The 21967-nt window shown below is 38.4% G+C and overlaps 1 long non-coding RNA gene across 2 annotated transcripts in view; it reads right to left on the minus strand.

Annotated features, from left to right (window-relative positions):
• LOC129013558 (uncharacterized) overlaps nucleotides 1-21967 on the minus strand; it is a 166974-nt gene that overhangs the window by 78479 nt on the left and 66528 nt on the right. Inside the window, exons 5-7 of one of the 2 annotated variants that reach the window (XR_010123914.1) lie at nucleotides 14141-14262; nucleotides 7961-8215; nucleotides 5465-5626 (exon numbers count right to left, since the gene is read on the minus strand). The exons of the other annotated variant lie outside the window; for it this stretch is intronic. This is a non-coding gene — a long non-coding RNA (uncharacterized LOC129013558). The remainder of the gene's footprint in view (nucleotides 1-5464; nucleotides 5627-7960; nucleotides 8216-14140; nucleotides 14263-21967) is intronic. 2 annotated transcript variants of the gene reach the window in all.

Consider the following 21967-nt stretch of genomic DNA (forward strand, 5'->3'; position numbering starts at 1 on the left):
AACTAAGCCACATACAATACCCTTTTTAAGTATGTGTCTAGCAAATTTTGTCTTGTGGTTCCTAGCAAACTTTCTGCACCTCTTCAACTAGAAGTATTTCTGAGGAAATTTGTGGAAAACAGTTATAGAGAATGGGTGATATTTCCATTAATTTAATAAACAGTGACAAAATATAAAAATAAAGATATTTTGAAAAATGGTTATGAATAATTAAACAAAATAAAAGGCATTAATACGCAATACAAAGATTTAAATTTGGTCATACATGATGGTTATATGATGATAAAAAAGTACGTTTACACGGAAAGTGTCAAAGTCCTTTGCACACCAAAACAAACACTGTTTCATTTGTTCAAAACAAATACTGTGTCATTTGTTTTCAGACAGCAAACAGAATGATTCTTTGACACACTCAATCTTTCCAAGAAATAACCGAATTCCCCAACCAACACCAGAATCAGAGCAAGAAAATGTTGGTGTTTCCCATGAAGACACCACAGAGACAGGCTCAACTCTCCTGCATCTACTCAGGCACTGTCTTGGATAGGCGTGGTCTGGAGGAGATAAACCTTGTCTAGTGAGTTGTCTGTGTCTGTGCAGGAAGCACCCAGGGATGTTTGTTTTGTAAAAATACAAAAGTATACATTTGGTTGTAGATGATGGCTATGTGACCAAGAAAAGAGTGTTTTCTTTGTGATTAATACACAAGTGTGAAACACATTTGTACACAAAACCAAAAACCAAGATTTAACATTACAGTGCCAGGACGGAAGGATAAATGTGCCATTGGTCAGAAAGAAGAATGATTATGTAACAAATTTATGCTCAAACAAAATAACTGAATTCCCCACCCCACCCAACAGGGAGCTCCTCCCCTTGTGCATGCAGACCCCACAGAGAGGTTCTGAGCTCAGAGGCTCCCTCCTGGTCCTGCCTTTGATGTGCATCGTCTGGAGGAGGAGACCCATGTCCACAGCATCATCTACAGCAAGGCAGTAGGCAGCCGGGGCTGCATCTCCAGGTTTTCCCACCACTTGCTGTTGTTGAAGGTATGAAATACATAAACTGAAGAGTGGTGTTCACAGATCTTATAAGATTAACTAAGACATTACAGACAAAAGAGACAACGATGATATTCTGAAACTCTAAAGCCACTGATTGATTCAAAGTCCAGCTGAGAGTATTGGTGTAGGTGAAAGGCATGGAGATTTTTAATCTTCTTTCACTTCATTAAGAGAATGGTCACAAAATTATCGTATTAAATGAAGTCTGTTAGCAACTAAGAAAGTGTTGCATTTGCACAGAGACAGAGGAATAAACCAATGAAAAAAGAAAACAGCATAAATACAGACGTGTATATATGAACATATCATTTGTAAGTCAATAAATGGGGACAGATCAATTATTCTCAAATTATTCAAAAAACTGAATATTCACAAGGGAATTAAAATCTGACCTTTAACTTCATTTTACACACAAAATCAGGTAGGTCACAGATGTGTATATATATATATATATATATATATATATACATACACACATACATATTTAGTACAGTATGTAGAACACATAAGAAAATATCTCTGGGACTATGTGGTAGGGTAAGATACCTGAAACTAGCCCTAGGAAGCACTAATTATATAAGAAAATATTCTACATATTCTACATAGTTGACTTGAGCAAGGACTTTGGAGACAGACTGAATCAAACTCAAAGCACTTTTAATCCTTTCATATAGTGCTTAGTGTCAGATTCGGAACTGGCCCATGGCAGTGGTAACAGTGCCCACCTCTTGAGATGTCAGGTGGGTTTGTATAAAATAATATATAAAGTATGTAGTATAATATCACGTCTATACATATCATTAAGACTAATTTTTATAATAAATTGTGAGATTTATCTTTTAGATTTATATATCAGAATGAAATAATAAAACCACTAATAAATAATGGAGCAAATATTTCTAATAAGTTTTATAATTATTTTAAAAACTTTCCTCTACTAACACGTTTATATTTGCCTTGTATCATTCCTGTGATTACATGAGACAGAACATATATGCAAAATACATTTACAAAGGTATTCCTAACACTTACTTCATTCAGAACAAACTCTCTGAATCACTTTCAACTCATCTTGTCCATGATTTTCCCCACAATATCATCATCTGTGCTAATCACAAGCATCGATAGTGCTGCATTTCTCATGGGACTCCTATGCTACTCTGTGTAAGTTTATCTTTCCAGTCTCCTGACACCCTTCTGTAAGTTTTGATGCTTGATGTAATTACTCAAAGATGTCTTTGGGGAGGTTTAGACCAAGTTCATGTGTGTGTGCCCAAGAACAACCACATCATGACTGCTTTCTGGCAATAATTTTATAACCCTTTCAAACAGAAGGAGCATCTCTCTTTAAAAGATGTTAAAATGTTTACCAAAGAATTGTTTACACTCTTTTTCTGTGTGACTGTCTACTTCTCAGTGTTAAACATTGGTGGCTGAGGCAGGAGAATCGCTTGAATCCCTGGGGCGGAGGTTGCAGTGAGCTGAGATTGTGCCACTTCACTCCAGCCTGGGTGAAACAGTGAACTCCGTCTCAAAAAAAAAAAAAAAAAAAAAAATCATGATGGCTAATCTGCTATATTTTAGTCTGTTATTAAGTAAACATTCTTGTATATATTTTCACATTAATTTACCAACTCTATTTACATTCTACTTAGTTATTAGAAATTTTAGACTTATTAGTGAAGTGCTGTAATTGTTTTATAAACTATGGTTCAAGAAATCTATTGATGAGGAAGTTATAAATTGTAGAGAGACGCTTGAAATTTTTCCTGAAGTGTTAGTTTTCTAAAGACTAAGGAAAATCTATATTTAAAAAAAAATGTGTCCTAAAGTTAGAAATATAAGCAATGATCCCTGCAAGCTATATTACAAATTCAATTCTTTAATCATAACATTCTTTATCTCTGTTTTTCTTCATTCTCATTCACCCTTTTAATCACACAAATGGTGATAATACATAGTCACTGTAGAAGCAGATGCACTGTGATCCTCATAAAATGCTTTGTTCTGCCCCCTTGCTACTCTGGCAAACTCTACTTTTGGACACTTGGATATTGAAATTAGTTTTCCTGTTTCCTTGGGAAAATATTAAGTGAAGAAGAAACTCATACAATTCATAATTTAGGACTTTGACTGAAATTTCACCTACAGTTTTAGACTCCAGGAAGGTTGAATTACATGAACATGAAGTAATGATGTTAAATATATGAGCCATTCATCCATTGAACTACAACTCCTAATCAGGCTAGAGTGTGGAGACAGCATGTTGGAGCGTTTGTCTTATATTGTGGTCTAACACTGGGGTTTGTTTGCAATGACATCTTTTTTTAGAATTGTGGTGGCCTGTGTGAATTTAGTGGCTTAGTATATTGTGGGAAATCATGCCTTCCATGCTATTAAAGCACTTGTTTGGGCACTCAGTGCTCAGCACTCTGTTCTTTGAGTCCATGACAAACAATATGGCAGTAGAGTTTTGTGTATGTTGCCTGTTTTCCTTTAAACTTGAGAACTCACAGCTCAATTATTGTGACCACCATGTGGTAGTCCTCATAACTCATGTCCAGGTCTAACTGTAGCTCATATCTGTCACTCTGGCCATTTTTGGGTCATTTATTGGTGGGCAGAATATTCACAGTATGCATCATAATAGATCAAAAAGTATGCATTAAAATAAAGACAAACAGAAGATCTGTCATTTAAGTATTGTACTATAGTATCTTCAGTTAAGATTTTAAAAAATGGAATAAACCTCCTTTGAGATGTCAAATTTAAAAGAGGAGTCGTGTCGTAAAGAGTAAAGTACATGGAACTTGGAAGACTTGGAAGGTTTCTTAAAGTATAGATGCTCAAATAACAGCACCTAAATCACTTCTATGCTGATATCAGAAGTGAAAAATGTGGTCCAGGTCAGTCATATCTCTCGCTCTAGGTCTCCAGGCTGCAAGATCTTATTTTCTCATGTAAGCTATCAATGTGCTATAGAGAATATGCCCCATGTTTATGGACCATCATAAAGGCAATAGTCTTGGCTTTGTCTATGTCTGTGTGAGGGCAGCATGCAGACTCACGGCTTGGTAGGCTGTGTAGGCATGGTTCTTTGGCACAACCCTGGTGCTAACACCACAGAGTGCTGTGAACTATGAACAGGGACCTATGTGGGGGAGAGCTGGACAGTTCTTCCTGCTGTGAGATTCCTTGTTTAGCCAGAACATGTGCAGAGTCACCATTTAGTCTGGGTTCATCTCTTAGATCACTGCATGGTGGGGGCAGATCTGTTACATACTGTTTTTTCTTGTATCTACTGAGCTTTCTCCAGCCATACACAGCATATGCTGAATCACTTACATGACTTCACCTGCCAAAAACCAGTTGTCTACAGATTCATATTGAGGTCTTAGTAAGCAAGCATTGTCATCAACCACCATATTTAGAAGCATTGTTTGTGTGCCCTACTCACCTTCTGCCATGATGACATTTATTCTGTGGTCTTTGACCTTGGAAATGGACAATATAATTCCAAGATGTGAAGAGCAACAGAATATATGGTCCCAAATAATTCATGATGAGAGAAATAGAAATTATCACAGTGATCTGATAATCAGTTGAAGAATAAATCCCTGTGCCAAGGGAAATAAAACACTCTCCTGATTGTAGAAATACAATTTGTGTTCCCTGTCACTGATATTTTGCAATATCGGCTTCTAATGTCCAGCAGTCATTTTTTCCAGAAAGGCTTTAGTGGAATTAGGTGAACAAACTGCCAGACTATGTCTGAAAATGGGGCGTCCTGGGATATATGAGGAACAGGCACCTCTCTCTGAAGGAGTGGTTATTGACACTTAAAATGTTCCTGGATAATTAGTAGCATGATTTCAAAGGCAAAAATGGATGAGAGTCCCCGGAACTAACTATGTTTAACTGAAGCAGGTGCACCTGGGTTCGGAATGGTGGACAGATTAGGAAAGCTCTGGTGCTGTTCTTTCCCTACTTGCCCACCCCATCTCCTGAAACCAAGCTAATGTGCTTGTGTCTTTTTGTTGGTTTTTGTTTTGCACCAAAATATGATTTTAAAATTATTTTGAAATCATATTTGACTTACAGAAGGAGGTATATATAGTGCAGAGAGTTTCATATACCTTTCACCTTAAAGGAATGTTAACACATTATATAACCATAGACTATTCATGAAAACTGAGAAATTGACAGTGTTATAAAACCATCAATGGAACTACAGACTTTCTTCATAGTTTTCTTCAGGTTTCCAATAATGTCACTTTTCTATTACACTATCTAATCTAGGATACCACATTACATTCAATGCCAGGTGTGTTACTTAGCTATTGTTGTATAACAAATTCCCACACAGCTTAGTGGCTGAAAAGCACATACACATTACTCACAGTTTCTCTTGGTCAGGAATCTAGATGGAGAAGATGGCCAAGGCTGAAGTCTCCCCTGAAGGTTCAGCTGGGGAAGGATCCTCCCCAGGCTCACATGACTGTTGTTAGGATTTAAATTCCGGTTACATGTTAAGATGACTTCACTAGGAAATTATTTCATACCTTTAAAGAATTAATACAAATTCATTATGAATTCTCTAAAAACATTAAACAACAGCAATGACAGCAGTGGAGAGATCACTTCCCAATGCACACTATGAGGTACTTTATCCTCATACCAAAATTAGACTAAAACATTTCAAGAAAGGAAAATTAAGACCAATATGCCTTATGAATAAAGACGCAAAAATCCTTAAGGAAATAATAGCAAAACAAATCAGCAACATGCAAAAAGTATCATACATTATGGCTAAGGGTATTTCCTCAGGAATGCAAATTTTGTTCAACATACAATTCATGCACTGTATTAATGAAATAAAGCAGAGAACGTACACGATCATCTCAAAGACACAGAATAAGCACTTGACAAATCAAAAACACATTCCTGATAAAGATATGCAGCAAATTAGAACTGTAAAGAAACTGTCGTCACTTTAAAGCATCCAAAAACAGAAAAACCCTCATATGATATAAAAGTTTTCTGAAAGGCTCAATACTTTCTCCAAGATTAGAAATAAGACAAGGAATTTCATTCTGGCCACATTTTTTCCCCACATTATGCTAGAGGATGTAGCAAGGACAATTAGTCTAGAAAAATGAATATAAGACATCTAGTATAAAAGAAAGTAAAACTCTCTTGGCAATTGACATGATTTGTGTATAGAACATCAAAATGACTCTAATAAAATAGAATGCAAATGAAATATAAGCTCAATACAGCTCCAGTACAGAAGGTCAGTATATAGAAATATGTACTTCTATATACTAGAAATTAACAAACTAAACAAAAAACTCATAAATCCATGCTATTTAAACTAGCATCAAAAAGGAAAAATAGGTAAGAATAAATTCAACAAAATATGCATATGACATATATATTGAAAACTGTAAGATACATTAATGTAATTAATAAAATTGTATAAAAACAAAAATATTGAACGATCATTGATTAAAAGGCTTGATATTATTAAGTTGACAATACTTTTTATATGGCTCTATAGATTTAATGCAATTTCTATGAAAATTCCAGGTGACCTTTTTTCACTAACTTGTCAAACAGATTTTAAATTGTATATATAATGCAATAGAGAAGAGTTAAAATAATTTTGAAAAGAAAACAGAATTTGTAAAATACTCATACTTTCTGATTTTAAAACTAAAACAAAGCGATACTAATTAATATGTGTGGTGTAGGCATACAGATAAATAGAATAAAATCGAATATTAAAAAGTTAACCTTTACATTTACGGTCAAATAATTTTAAAAGTGCTCCAAGTAAATTCAATATGGAAAAGTATATTTTTCATCAACGGATTCTGTGACAAGTCGACATCGTCAACATCAACAGGCAAGTTAAACTCCTCCCTCACAGTATATGCATAAATAGTTCAAATTAGTCACTGATATGGTTTGGACTTGTGTCCCTGCCCAAATTTCATGCCACAGCGTAATCCCCAATGTTATAGGAGGGACCTGGTGGGAGGTGATTAGATAATGGGGGAAGATTTCCCCTTGCTGTTCTCATGATAGTAAGTGAATTTTCATGAGATATCATTATTTAAGTGTGTAGGACCTCACCCTTCTTTCTCTTCTTCCTTCTCAGGCCATAAAAGATGTGTCTGCTTTCCCTTCTCCTTCTGCCATGATTGTAAGTTTCCTGAGGCCTCCCCAGCCATGTTTCCTCTACAGCCTGCAGAACTATGAGGCAATTAAACCTCTTTGCTTTATAAATTACCCAGTTTCAGGTAGTTCTTTATAGCAACGCAAGAACAGGCTAATACAGAAAATAGCTACCGGGAGTGGGGCATTGCTATAAAGATACTTGAAAACGTGGAAGTGATTTTGAAACCGGGTTATAAGCAGAGGTTGGAACAGTCTGGAGGGGTCAGAAAAAGATAGGAATATGAGGAGAAGTTGGAACTTTCCACAGACTGGTTAAATTGTTGTGACCACAATGCTGATAGTGACATAGGCTATGAAGTCTAGGCTGAGGTGGTCTCAGATGGAGATGAGGAACTTATTGGGAACTAGAGTAAGGGTCACTCTTGTTATGTTAGCACGAGACTGGTGTCATTGTGCCCTTGCTCTAGGGATCTGTGGAACTTTGAATTTGAGACTGATGATTTAGGGTATCTTGTGGAAGAAATTGCTAAGCAGCAAAGTGTTCAAGATGTGGCCTGGCTGCTTCAAACATTGTATTGTGATAGTGTGTGCAAAGTGATGCTATGAAACTAAAACTTATATTTAAAAAACAGGCAGAGCATAAAAGTTTAGAAAATTTGCAGTCCAGCCATTTTGTAAAAAAGAAAAATCTGACCAGGTACTGTGGCTCTTACCTGTAATCCCAGGACTTTGGGAAGCTGAGGCAGGCAGATCACAAGGTCAGGGGTTCAAGAACAGCCTGGCCAATATGGTGAAACCTCATCTCTACTAAAAATACAAAAATTAGCTGGGCGTGGTGGCACATGCCTGTAGTCCCAGCTACTCAGGAGGCTGAGGCAAAACAATTACTTGAACCTGGGAGGGGGAGATTGCAGTGAGCTGAGATCCCACCACTGCACTCCGGCCTGGGAAACAGAGTGAGACTCCATCTGAAAAAAAAAAAAAAAATAGATCAATGGAACAGAACAGAGCCGTCAGAAATAATGCCACATATCTACAACTATCTGATCTTTGACAAACCTGACAAAAACAAGAAATGGGGAAAGGATTCCCTATTTAATAAATGGTGCTGGGAAAACTGGCTAACCATATGTAGAAAGCTGAAACTGGATCCCTTCCTTACACCTTATACAAAAATCAATTCAAGATGGATTAAAGACTTAAATGTTAGACCTAAAACCATAAAAACCCTAGAAGAAAACCTAGGCAATACCATTCAGGACATAGGCATGGGCAAGGACTTCATGTCTAAAACACCAAAAGCAATGGCAACAAAAGCCAAAATTGACAAATGGGATCTAATTAAACTAAAGAGCTTCTGCACAGCAAAGGAAACTACCATCAGAGTGAACAGGCAACCTACAAAATGGGAGAAAATTTTCGCAACCTACTCATCTGACAAAGGGCTAATATCCAGAATCTACAATGAACTCCAACAAATTTACAAGAAAAAAACAAACAACCCCATCAACAAGTGGGCGAAGGACATGAACAGAGACTTCTCAAAAGAAGACATTTATGCAGCCAAAAAACACATGAAAAAATGCTCACCATTACTGGCCATCAGAGAAATGCAAATCAAAACCACAATGAGATACCATCTCACACCAGTTAGAATGGCAATCATTAAAAAGTCAGGAAACAACAGGTGCTGGAGAGGATGTGGAGAAACAGGAACACTTTTACACTGTTGGTGGGACTGTAAACTAGTTCAACCCTTGTGGAAGTCAGTGTGGTGATTCCTCAGGGATCTAGAACTAGAAATTCCATTTGACCCAGCCATCCCATTACTGGGTATATACCCAAAGGACTATAAATCATGCTGCTATAAAGACACATGCACACGTATGTTTATTGCCACATTATTCACAATAGCAAAGACTTGGAACCAACCCAAATGTCCAACAATGATAGACTGGATTAAGAAAATGTGGCACATATACACCATGGAATACTATGCAGCCATAAAAAATGATGAGTTCACATCCTTTGTAGGAACATGGATGAAATTGGAAATCATCATTCTCAGTAAACTATCGCAAGAACAAACAACCAAACACCGCATATTCTCACTCATAGGTGGGAATTGAACAATGAGAACACATGGACACAGGAAGGGGAACATCACACTTCGGGGACTGTTGTGGGGTGGGGGGAGGTGGGAGGGATAGCATTGGGAGATATACCTAATGCTAGATGACGAGTTGGTGGGTGCAGCGCACCAGCATGGCACATGTATACATATGTAACTTACCTGCACGTTGCGCACATGTACCATAGAGCCTAAAGTATAATAATAATAATAATAATAATAAAAAGAAAAAAAAAAAAAAGAAGAATCCATTTTCTGGGGAGGAATTCAAGCCAGCTGCAGAAATTCACATTAGAGGAGCCAAATTAGCTGGGCACGGTGGCTCATGCTTGTAATCCCAGCACTTTGGGAAGCTGAGACAGGTGGATCACGAGATCAGGCGATTGAGACCATACTGGCTAACATGGTGAAACTCCGTCTCTACTAAAAAACACAAAAAATTTGCCAGGCGTGGTGGTGGGTGCCTGTAGTCCCAGCTGCTCCAGAGGCTGAGGCAGGAGAATGGCATGAACCCGGGAGGCTGGAGCTTGCAGTGAGCCAAGATCATGCCACTGCACTCCAACCTGGGCGATAGAGCAAGACTCCATCTCAAAAACAAACAACCAAAAAAAAAAACAAAAGAGGAACAGAATTTTAATAGCCAAGATAATAAGGAAAATGCCTCAAAGCCACTTTACAAACCTTCCCATCAGCCCCTCCCATCATAGGCACAAAAGCCTAAGAGAAAATAATGGTTTTAAGGACCTAGCCCAAGGCCTTGGTGCCCTGTGCAACCTTGGGCCACTGCTGCCTGTGCCCCAGCTGCTCCAGCTCCAGCTATGATTAAAAGATCCCCAGATACGTATCAGGCCACTGCTCCAGGAGGTGCAAGCCATAATCCTTGGCAGTTTCCACTTGGTGTTAAGTCTGAAGGTACACAGAGGGAAAGAGGTGAGGCTTGGGAGCCTCTGCCTAGATTTCAGAGAATATATGCAAATACCTTGATGCCCAGGCAGAAGTCTGCTACAGTGATGGAGCCCTTAGGGAAAACCTGTACTAGGACAGCAGAGAGAAGTACAGAGTTGGAGCCCCCACAAAGAGTCTCCACTGGGGACCTAGTGGAACTGTGAGAAGAGGGCCCCTGTCCTCCAGACCCCAGAGTGGTATATCCACCAACAGCTTGCACTATGTGCCTGGAAAAGCCACAGGCACTCAATGCCAGCCCTTGAGAGCAGCCATGGTAGCTGAGCCCTGCCAAGCCAGAGAGGTAGAGCTTCCCAAGGCCTTGAAAGCCCATCCCTTGCATCAGTGTGGCCTGGATGTGAGATACAGACTCAAAGGAGATCATTTTGGAACTTTAAGATTTAATGACTGCCCTGCTGGGTTTCAAACTTGCATGAGGCCTGTTGCCCCTCTGTTCTAGCTGATTTCTAACTTTTGGAATGAGTGTATTTACCCAATACCTGTACCCCCATTGTACATTGAATGTAAGGACTTTGCTTTTGATTTTACAGGCTCATGGGTAGAAGGGACTTGCCTTATCTCTGATGAGACTTTGGACTGTGGACTTTTGAGCTAAAGCTGAAATGAGTTAAGGGTTTGGTGACTATTGACAAGGAATGATTGTATTTTGCAATATGAGAAAAACATGATATTTAGGAGGGCCAGGTGCAGGATGATATGGTTTAGATTTGTGTCCCCTCCCAATCTCATGGCAAATTGTAATCTCCAGTGTTGGAGGGGCCTGGTGGGAGGCGACTGACTCATGGGGGTAGATTCCCCCTTGCTGTTCTTATATAGTGAGTTATCATAAAATATGGTTGTTTAAAAGTGTGTGGCACTTCCTTCTTCTATCTATTCCTCCTTCTCCGGCCACATAAGATGTGCTTGCTTCCCCTTTGCCTTCCACCATGATTGTAAGTCTCCCCAGTCATGCCTCCTATACAGCCTGTACAACTGTGGATATATTAAACCACTGTTCTTTATTAATTACCCAGTCTCAGGTAGTTCTTTGTAGCAGTGTAGGAACAGATTAATACAATCATACACTTAAATAGACAAAACTAAAAACAAAAACAAATTGTTTAACAAAGGTTAAACAATGGTTTCTAAGATATGAAAACTAATGCACAAGAGGAAGGAGAAAATAGATATATTGAAACATCACTAATAACATATATCATAATGTAAGGTACATAATAAGAGAATAAAAACAATTTAAAGATGGGAGAAAAGTCTTTGTATGTCAAATAGCCAATAAGAATTTATAATCCAGAATATATTACAACATCTTACAACTCAAAAATCCAAAGGCAAATGCTACAATCAAAAGTGGAAAACTTGAACAGTCATGTCTCCAAAGAAGCTATAGTAATGTTTAATAAGCATATGGAAAGATGCTCAATGCCTCTGTCATTAGGGAAATGCAAATCCCAACCATAAGATATCCTTTACTGATCCAAAAGGCATATTACTAAGTCCAAAAAGCAATTTGGAAAAACCAAAATACTTTTTTTAAAAAAATGTATGACACTCTAGAAAAGGCATAAGTATAGAGACAGTAAAGAGTTTACTGGTTACCAGGGTCTCAGCCAAAAGGAAAGACAAATCTGTAAAGATAGAAAATTTCCTTTTGTATATTATTATGTATGCTACTGTAATGTGGATAAAAGATACAGTTTTTCACCTCCCACAAAACTTTATAACACAAAGAGTGAGCCTAAAAGTACGTAAATTAACAAAAAACTTATTTAGTAGATAGGAACAGCCCAGGAAGAAACGCAGAGAAAATACTTTATACAAATCTATGAAATAATCCACTGAAGGAAGGGGAAAAAGAAGCTGACCTAAGCAACTGACATAATAAGTGCAGATTCTGTCTAAAGGCTAAAGGATTTATACATAAGCAGTTGGTATACGTAAACAGGTGGTAAGGGTGTTTCCCATGGGGTTGTATGTTTCTTATTCTGAAACCACTATGCGTGCATTTTCAGGTGGTTAAATATTACAGTGGTAGGCTACTTACAGATAAGTGAGATGGGTAGACAGATTCACATGGTGCTGAATAAGATTAGGTGGGACTGAGGATGCTGCAGGAATTCATGTTTAATTTAATGTGGATACATATGGAGACTTGTAGAAATTTGTAAACATATGTGTGTATTTACTCTTCGTTCTGTTAGCTAACAAGGCCTCCAATCAACACATTCCCCAGTAACAATGTGTACAACCAGTGAGTGCCCAAATCTTCATTTTTAATTTCATTCTCCAACAAAAAAGGTAGGGATCTGTGAGAAAAAGGTTAATAATAGACGTCAACAGGGACTAAATACAATTAGCCTGGTGTATCTAGTGGTGATCAAACAAGACAAAATACTCAACAACAATGCAACCAATGAATCAGCCATATCACAATGTCAAATCTTAAATATAGTGGTATTTCAAAATCACAGGGGACTCAATTGAAAGACTTTCTGATGGCATTCAGCCTCATACTGAGAGTTTAACGAAGGTTTTCTCTGGTTTGAGCATTTTGGACTTAAACTATGGTACCCAACAAGCATCCCAGGATCTCCAGCTTTACATGGCATGTGGTGGAAATGGTCAGCCTCCATAATCATGTGATTCAGTTCCCCTAAAAATCCGTATCATTCTTTCTATCTATCTATCTATCTATCTATCTATCTATCTATCTATCTATCACTAACCCCTATGTATCTATACTGTTGGTTCTGCTGCTCTAGATAACCCTGACTAGTATAGATTTCGGTAGTAAGAATGGTTTTATAGGAAGATAATTTTAAGGATGAGTGTCCTTAATCAAATTTGGGGTTTCCAGAATAGGCTTTCTAATCTGATTGGTCCTAAATTCTAAGAACTGTACTTCTAACAGTAGAAAGAGCAATGACAGTCAATGACATGAACTGTTTTTAGAGATCCCCAAAATATCTGCATTTCATACTCTTAATTAAGCACTGATAAGAGGCAAGGTACTTGTTTACTCTGTATGTCATACAGACATTTGTGTAAAACCATGGAACATAATTATGATGGGTTTGTTACTTCTAATTCACTGGGAAATTTGAGGAAAGACAATAATGAGCTTAGGGATTCAATTTTGCAGAACCAGCTCCACATAAACAGCCTAAGAGTTTCTACCTGTGCTCTGAGCCAGAAAACTCTGCTAGCCACAGGGAAGTATTTGCTAAAGGTCAAACACAAGCCCTTATCATGGCACTGGCTGAATTACAAGAAACACTGAACTCCTCAGTCTGGCAGGGTGTCTACTGTTGAAGTGGAAGTTGAGAAAGAATAGCATCCTGTAACTTGGGATGAGGATGGATGGGAAGACTGATGTGGCTGGGGACATTGATCTCCTAAATTCCAATGAGTTTTTATTGCCAGCAGAAGTGGCCTCCTTACAGCCACCCCCTTGGCAATGGCCTTCCCACACAAAGTGATGTAGGCCTTTCCATATGTGTCTGAGTAGCTTACATCTACAATGCCTAAGGAAACGGTAATGGCTTACCCTGAAGCAGCTGTCAAACAATACATTGCTGATTATCTTCAAAACCCACCCCTGACAGCTGTGTTTCTTCTAGACTCATGGTGAGACTAAAGTTACAACAGGCGCCTAAAGATGATGGATAGTATTTCCCATGAGGAGGTGTGATATATATCAAAAAAGCTACCTGAGTTTTCTAACTAATGCAAACAGAAATCTGAATTCCCTATGTGGAAATAAAGATTATGGGTGTGGATAGCTGGGTGTGGTGGCTTGTACCTGTAGTCCGGGGTACACGGGAGGCGGAGGTGGGATGAATGCTGGAACCCAGGTGTTTGAAGGTGCAGTGAGTGACGACTGTACCACTGCACTCCAGCCTGGCCAAAAGAGCAAGACCTCATCTGTAAGAAACAAAAACAAGAAAAAAAAAGTGTTGATAATGGTGGAAAGAATATAAACTTGAATCAGTTCAAATTTAATGATATGGGGGATTAAGCAGAAATTCTGGTTTAATGTTGCAGCTTGGGTATTTAAGGATGGTATTAGTAGTTTTATGACTGGTTGGCTGAAATATAGTTCAACAGATGTATGACCATGAGCAAGTCGGTGATTCCCCCAGTTTCCCTGTATTATGTTGGATGAAGGAATTCATAGGCCTGGGGAGTTAGGAATGCTAGAATGGATTTGCCATTTAAAAGCAACTTACAACAGAGCATGGTGGCTCGCGCCTGTAATCCCAGCACTTTTGGAAGCCGAGATAGGTCCATCACTTAAGGTCAGGAGTTTAAGACCAGCCTTGCCAACATGGTGAAACCCCATCTCTACAAAAAACTACAAAAATTAGCCAGACATGGTGGCACACACCTGTTGCCCCAGCTACTCAGGAGGCTGAGGCAGGAGGATGGTTTGAATCCAGGAGGCAGAAGTTGCAGTGAGCTGAGATCATGCCACTGCACTCCAGCCTGGGCAAAAAAGTGAGACTCTGTCTCTAAGTAAATAAATAAATAAATGCAACTTACCCATATTGATAGACTCCAGAAAACATACTGTTTATCAGGATTTTGTTAGGTGGATTTATGAGGGGAGGCTGGGCACAACTGAAGAGCTCCCTGATCTCTCTTCTCTGTAGACCAGACCTTAATATAGAAACCACAGTACACCAATTGGAAAATCAAAATGCAATGGGAATAACTGGGTTTCAAGGAACCTTGGGAGCAAGCAGCAACATTCAATCTTCAAAGGCAAGGTTGGCATAGTTATGTCAATGGACAGCAAAGGCAAAGCAACAATCAGGTTCATCTGATTCCTATAGATTTATGTTGCTGGCTAGTTTATTATAGTGTTCTTGGAACTGAAATACACAGGTAGCCTACTAAATGCTTACTTGATTTGAAGAAGCAGAAAATCTTTAGATCAAATGAACAAGATTCTGCCTCAAATCCTAAAAACCAGAGACTCATAGAACCTCACTCAATTCTCACAACTGAGCCAGTATAGAAGAAATTTTGTATGCAATTAAGCCATAATTATAAAGGAATTGTTAATAATAGTCTTTCTAAAGAATGGTCCCCTGGGTTAAATCAAGATTTTCTTAAGGTATCAATTTACTCTTAATAAAATTACAATACATTTTGATTTTCTATTCTATAATCTACTTCCTTTCAAAACTTCTGAGATTCATATCTCAAATGTTCAATTGTTGTCTTGCTGCTATCAGCTTTTTCTCCCTTTGACGTGGCCTGGGATGATAACTATCCTTCAGCTTCTTGTTAGCTCCTGTAACTTTTCTCCTTAGTTCTAAATGTTGTTGTGGCTGATGCTGAAATATTTTATCTTAGAGGTCTATAAAAGAAATGTTTTCCTCCAGGATTACCTGATTCTATACTCTTGGGTTTTTTTGTTGTTGCTGTTTTTCGTGTGTCTAAATTTTCACTGTAATCAGGAAACTTATGCAGCTACTAAGAGTCATGTATTCCCCAGTTGTAGTCAAAACCTTGTACACACTCTTCCCATGTTTGATTAAATTTGCTGATTAAAATTGTTAATGGCATGGTTGGGAAGGGAATCAACACTATTAAGCTTAAGTACCTTGTAGTGCCAGAAAGTAAGAAAAAGTTAAACAACACAACCAACCAACACACTACACAAACCAAATCAAATAGCAATAATATGGGTATTTCAAAGTGGTAAAGCAGCTGACTGAAAGGCCTTCTAATGACCAGCACTAGAGCAATTTGAACAATACAATAAACTATTCTAATCACAGTGGAAATAAATATTTATTATTTGCCAATATTCCACATAATATAAATGATTGATTAAATAAATGTAAAATAAATGCTGGAGAACAGATACATTGCCTATGGTAATGAAATACAAATGATACTATAGAAGTTCTGCCCTAAGGAGGTGAAGAATAATTCCCCACTTGTTAAGTATGCGCTGTGCATAGTGACATGGAAAAGGGGAAAATTAATTTCACAGTGGAGAAACTGGACCCACACTGCCTCATCCAGGTGCTCAAATTAGTATCAATAGTGATAAGAGCATTTTGATAATATATGCCCATGATATAATGAGTATTACACTCACCCCTGTCTCTTCTTCTTCCTCATCTGCAACTTCAGTCTAATTGTTAGTAAAAACAATCATAGAAATCCTAAATGGAGAATGTCAATTCCAACAAAAACATGGAAATTCAGAGAAACTGCAGAGACAGAAAAGGCTTAAGGAGACATGATATCTAAATGTGTTATCCTGGAAGAGATCCTAGAACAGAAAACAAACATTAAGTAGGAAGAAAAGAAATCTGATTAATATGTGGATATCAGTGAATGAGAATGCATAATGTTGGTGTGTTAATTGTGACAAATACCCATGCTCATATAAGAGGTTAATAATAATGGAAACTCTGTGTTGGTTGCATATTAACTCTCCATGCTGACTATGCAACTGTTCTGTAAGTCCAAAGCTAACGTAAAATAGAAAAGTATTTTCTTTTTTGAAAAATTCACTGCTGACCTTAACAAATTGAATATTATCAATATTGTTGATGCCCCAAATGTGCATCTCCCCAATTTCATTGCATTTTTTACCCCCATGAAGGTTACTATTATTTTCAGTTTCCTCTTTGTCATTTCCTTTTTATATTATTTTTGTGTCTAGGTTTATATTTCTAAGTAATATATTGTTGAGTTTTCATTGTCTTCAAATTAAGATAAAGGTGTTCAAAATAAGTCTATAATTCTATTCAAATAATGAGAAATCATCAGATGAATCCACATTGTGATGATTCCTATAAAATATCTGACCAGTTCTTTTCTTAGGGGCTAAGATTCTTCAGATAAACAAAGACTGGGAAACTGTTGCACATCAGACAGGACCTGATGTGGCTGGTAGACCTTAAGATGGTGCCCAGTGATCCCCACCTGCCAGGGTGCATGACCTTGTATTGTAATCCTCTCCCTGTGAGTATGGGAATGAAATGTGACTTGCTTTCCTACCACACAGTAATACAAGAATATTAGATGTCACACGACTGATCATGTCACGTAAAATTGTGAATTTTTTTTTTTTTTTTTGTCTTGCTAGCAAGCTCTTTGCCTTGATGGCTTTGATAGAGCATTCTGCCACGTGGGAGAAGTCCACATGGGAAGAAACTGAATGCAGCCTCTGGTCAACAGACAGCAAGGAACTGAGGCTGCCCTACAGTTTGCAATTTAAATTTCTGACTAATCCAAGCCCCCTTTCAAGTAACAATATATCACTTAAGATGTAGTGTGAACACCTTACAGTAACAGAATAACCCACATTCATTCCTTCTATCACTTATTGCAGTTATTCATCTTACTTACATAAGCATAAATGCACATAAATGTTTGTATGTATATATATATGCACACACAATGATATATATTTAACCATATCTAATCAAATATATTCATACTACTATTGTTTTTAACAAGCTGTTATTTGTTAGATTAATTAAAAATAAAATTATTACCTAGATTAGCCACTAACAAGGTAAAAAAAAAAGATACGCTAAGAAATGAGATGAATTGATATAAAGTGCTCAAAACAACAAAAGGTAGAAAATGAGTGAAATACAAAAATAGGAACAAAGACAAATCAACAACTGAAAGATAGTAACAAATTTGGTAGATTTTTAATCCGACTATATCAATCATCACTTTAAATGTCAATGTTCTAAATGCACTACTTAAAGGACAGAATGCATCAATAAAAGGGGGCATGGGATAGAAATAAAAAATTCATGTAACATGTTACAATCTGAGAAACACGAGAACATCATGAGGTTTGCAGGAGAATATCAAGGAACATCTACGAAGTCACGCAGACAGGCCAGGCATGGTGATCAACACCTGTAATCCCAGCACTATGGGAGGCCCAGGAGGGTGGATCACTTGAGGTTAGGAGTTTGAGACCAATGTGGCCAACATGGGGAAACCCCATCTCTACTAAAAATACAAAAATTAGCTGGGCATGGTGGCACCTGCCTGTAATCCTGGCTAGTCAGGAGGCTGACGCAGGACAATCGCTGCAACTCGGGAGGCAGAGGTTGCAGTGAGCTGAGATGCAGTCACTGCACTCCAGCCTGGGCTACAAGAGCAAAACTCCATCCCAAAAATAAAATAAAATGATAAAATAAAATAAAGACCAAAACTACCAGACAGCTTACAGATAGGGGATTTTAAAGACACAGAGGCAGGGGTAACACACAGTCATAAATTAATATATTGACGTTACACATTGGTTTTAGCCTAAAAGGATGAAGTATCTTGAAGTGGAAGCTTACAGGTCATAGGGGGATTCAAAGATTTTCTGATTTGTGATTATTCAAGAAAGTAAAATTTGTCAGAAAATTTGGGATCAGCAGAAAATAATGGTACATCTGGCTCATAGACATAACATCCTGTAGGCCCCTCAGGAAGAAATTCAGAATAAAGAATGGCAGAGTTCATTTCATAGATCCCCTTTATCTGAGCTCTATGTGCCAGTGGATCCAGTTAGTAGAGGGGCAGCTTTCTGAAAAACAACTCAGGGACATATGTTAAGCTTTGAGTTTTAGTTTCTATAGGGAACCCCATATTCTCATGACTCTCAATTCCTTGCTACTGTTTTAAATTCTTGCTTGTCAAGTGGCTCATGTACTTCTCAGAGGTAGAGAGGTGCCTGGAATTTCTGTGAAGGGACTCAAGATTTTCCTTTATTTCCATGTTTGGGGTGGTACACAGGCCCCTATGAGGGGTCCCTGCACCTTCTCAGGCCCTAAAGAAATCCTCACCTGCTTGTGGGACTCCTGAATTTCTTCTACCATTTTCTTGCTTTTGTATTGCTTGCTGCTTTCAGGTGAGAATATTCCTGTTCAACCTTGGAGGATGAATCTCATCTTCACTGGCCAAGACATTTGGATGACTGTTCATATATGAATTATGTCTAGAGTACCAAAGTTCAGTATAAAATAATACACATCAGTGGATCCACTATTATTTAATAGAAAGGTGGGTAAATTATTGACTATGTCAATTAAAATGGAGATATAAATATTTGCCAGCAGAAAAATATTTTTAAAATATTAAGCTAAATGAGAACAAATAATAAAATATTTCAACACCCTTCCTAAAAGTGATTGTTACAAACGTATTTGCTGAGTAGAGCAAAATTGTGTCTACATTTTCTAAGTGGCATTTTAAAAATTTGTCATGAGACTATGTATTACTGCCTCAATTTCAGAGCCATTCTTGGTCTGTTCAGGGATTCAGTTCCTCCCTGGTTCAGTCTTGGGAGGATGTATTTGTGCAGGAATTTTTCATTCTTTCTAGATTTTCTAGTTTATGTCCATGGAGTTGTTCATTATATCCTCTGCTGGTTGTTTATATTTCTATGCGGTTGGTGGTAATATCACCCTTGTTATTTCTGATAGCATTTTATTTGAATCTTCTCAACATCACTCATTATTAGAGCAATGCCAATCAAAACCAACATGAAATACAATCTAACACCCCTCAGAATGGCTATATTAAAAGTCAAATATAACAAATAACAAATAGTCAAACAAATAACAGAGGCTGGCAAGATTGTGGAGAAAAAGGAACACTCATACACTGTTGGTGGGAGTGTAAATTAGTTTAACCATTGTGGAAGACAGTGTGGTGATTCCTAAAAGACCTAGAGACAGAACTTCCATTTGACCCAACAATCCCGTTTCTAAGTATATATCTAAAGGAATATAAATCATTCTGTTATAAAGACACGAACACATATGTTCACTGCAGTACTATTCACAATAGCAAAAACATGGAATCAATCTCAATTGTCCATCAACGATAGACTGTATAAAGAAAATGTTGCACATATACACCATGGAATACAACACAGCTATAAATAACCAGATAATGTCTTTGCAGGGACATGAATGGAGCTGCAGTCCATTATTCTTAGCAAGCTAACACAGAAGCAGAAAACCAAATACCTCCATGTTCTCACTTATAAGTTGGAGCTAAATGATGAGAACACATGGACACATAGAGGGGAACAACACACTCAGAGTTCCTGAAACCATCAGTCTGGTTTCCAATGAATGGGGCAATCAGACACACAAGCACACCAAGGCTTAACCATTCTGGCCACTGGAAGGGAAAGAAACTACCCAGGAATGCCACCTGCTTCTAACTAGCTGATCACATGATTGGGGCTCTAGGGAATGTCTCTTTACCTGCTGAGATGTTTCCGTCTTGGGGAACTTCCTTTCTCTTCTTGCCACTGCACCAGCTGCCGACTACACTTCCTTACCACAGGGCAAGTGACATCTGAAGAGGATTAGAGACTTCAGAGCTGGGAAAGGCAACCAGAATCCCCCCTGAACTGCCTCTGCCTGTTCTGTGATGTCACCTGAGCTCTGCTCTGTTTACATATAGCCGCTTGTGACATCATCTGGGCGTGTATGGAGTCTGTATCTATGTCAAGAACTGTGCTTTGCTCCACTTGGAGTCAGCTGATTGGCGGCAGGGCATCTGAAATTGAGAGGAGGTTTCAGGACTTTTACCCAGCCATTTAGTGGGGATCTGTCTGGGACTGTGCAGTCTGAATCTGCAGCTGTAAAAGTATATGATATCTACATTTAGGCCCTCATCTCTGTCTCTCTCTCCTCCTCCTCCTTTACTCTGCAAGGTGATCTGCATAAGCCCCACTCCATCCAGGATCCAGCCCTGGAGGGAAACAGCCTCCACTGCCCTAGCAGGGTCACTCTTTTTAGGGCCCTGGAGTACTTTTCACAACTGTGCCAGTTTTCATGGGGAAAGGAAGGATGTGAGCTATTCCACAGGTTATCTAAAGGGCTTGCCACCATGCTTATGCTGCTTAATGTTGTTTATGTGAAAAAAAGCTTAACAGCATATGGGATAAATATTTAGGCAGTTCTGACTCCAACCCCTCTGCCCTTTTTGTGGGCCTAATTGACCATTTAATTTGTTGCCATTTGGTTACCCTCTACTAGGGTACTAAGTACAGTAGAACGTGGACTTGGGATGAAGTTGATGTGCTGGTGGGGCCAGACGGGGTGTGGCGGGGCGATGGTGGGGCAGTGCTGTGCTAGCTGGTGCTAGTCACTAGCCTACCCAAGGAGTTTATTCTCTGATCTCTTTGGCTGTCCCAGCTGTGTGGTGATATTTGGACAAGTGTTCCTTTTAGGACCATGGGTGGTGTTACTGCACTGCTTATATGAAGCTAGAAAAGTCTTTGCAACCCATAGAGGTCTGGTTGAAGGATGTGAGCAGTGCAGAACAGAAGAGAGACAACAAATATATGTTGTCATCACTGTTTCAACAGGGATGAGAATATGTATATAGAAACCAAGTCAGGAGGGGAAACAAGGTCTCTATCCCCTCTGGGAGGCCCCTGGGGCATACCCTAGCTAACAGTAGAGCCTATAGCTATCAGCCCATGACTAAGAGAAAAAGTCTATTATAGCAGTGCTGTTTGGGCTGTGGACAAGTTAGGTTATAAATTTTGACCTCTGAATGGACGTAACCTATACTAGTCTTTAATGCAGTTAGACTCATTTTGTCAGAGGTCTGGAAAATTAGA

This window comes from Pongo pygmaeus, chromosome 16 (genome assembly GCF_028885625.2).
Source record: "Pongo pygmaeus isolate AG05252 chromosome 16, NHGRI_mPonPyg2-v2.0_pri, whole genome shotgun sequence".
Lineage (NCBI taxonomy): Eukaryota > Metazoa > Chordata > Mammalia > Primates > Hominidae > Pongo > Pongo pygmaeus.